Source organism: Cucurbita pepo, chromosome LG19 (genome assembly GCF_002806865.2).
Source record: "Cucurbita pepo subsp. pepo cultivar mu-cu-16 chromosome LG19, ASM280686v2, whole genome shotgun sequence".
NCBI classification, from domain to species: domain Eukaryota; kingdom Viridiplantae; phylum Streptophyta; class Magnoliopsida; order Cucurbitales; family Cucurbitaceae; genus Cucurbita; species Cucurbita pepo.
The window spans coordinates 8,003,096-8,003,986 of record NC_036656.1 but is presented as its reverse complement, the minus strand read 5'-3'; positions in this window follow the sequence as shown (position 1 = coordinate 8,003,986).

The following is an 891-nucleotide window of genomic DNA, read 5'->3' as shown; positions in this document are numbered from 1 at the left end:
TTTTTTTTTTTTTTTTTGTAATTAAAAATGTAATTTCCTGGAGGCGTGTTTTGCGGAGGAAATTTAATTTAATAATCTCACAATGTCTGTTAGGAGGGGGGCCACGTCTATCGAAATATAATAAAATGATTCTCCTATTTATAATTAATAAACTCTCTTTTATTTACAGTTTAATTGGAAATTTTCAATTATTGGTTTCTTTCTTTTTTTTTCTTTTTAATTCCGAAGTAAAAGGGAACAGGTTTTGCTTTCTTCTACACACGCCAGACTAAATATCTAAGATCCTCCTATAATTTGGTCCCCCCGGCACCCTTCCACCCTCAACCCTGCTTGCATATTATTATTATTATTTTTTTTACCAATTCCGTCAATTTTGTGTTGGGTATTATTGGGAGAGAAGTTCTATGATTAAGGATTTGATCATGAATTTATAAGCATCGAGGAACTGGGATTGTTTGAGCCGTCTATGTGGGAAGGACAGCTTGATTAATATATGATAATAAAGAGTTAGTTGAATGAAAAAAAATGTGGGTTTAAGTGGTTAACAAAACGTGGTTTATATGCATCCATCTATGTGCATTAAATTTGATAATGGTGGATGAGTAGATGGTTTTAGTACCCCTATACTACTGCAGTCTAAGCATGGCACTCCAGGCTAAGCAGTAGAGTTTGGCTTCTTCTCCTCTCAAAGAGTGTGATTTGTACGTGTAAGGTACGATGACTAAATATTAAGAAGGAAAAAAAAAAGTTAATAATTTCACTTACCGTTGTACAGGGTTTGTACCTGACCACATGTACCAAATGGATGAGCTGTGTCAGAATAGTCAAACCAATTCATTTCTACCTCAACAACCAATGTACGAATGGATTCTAATCTTGTTTATTTATTTA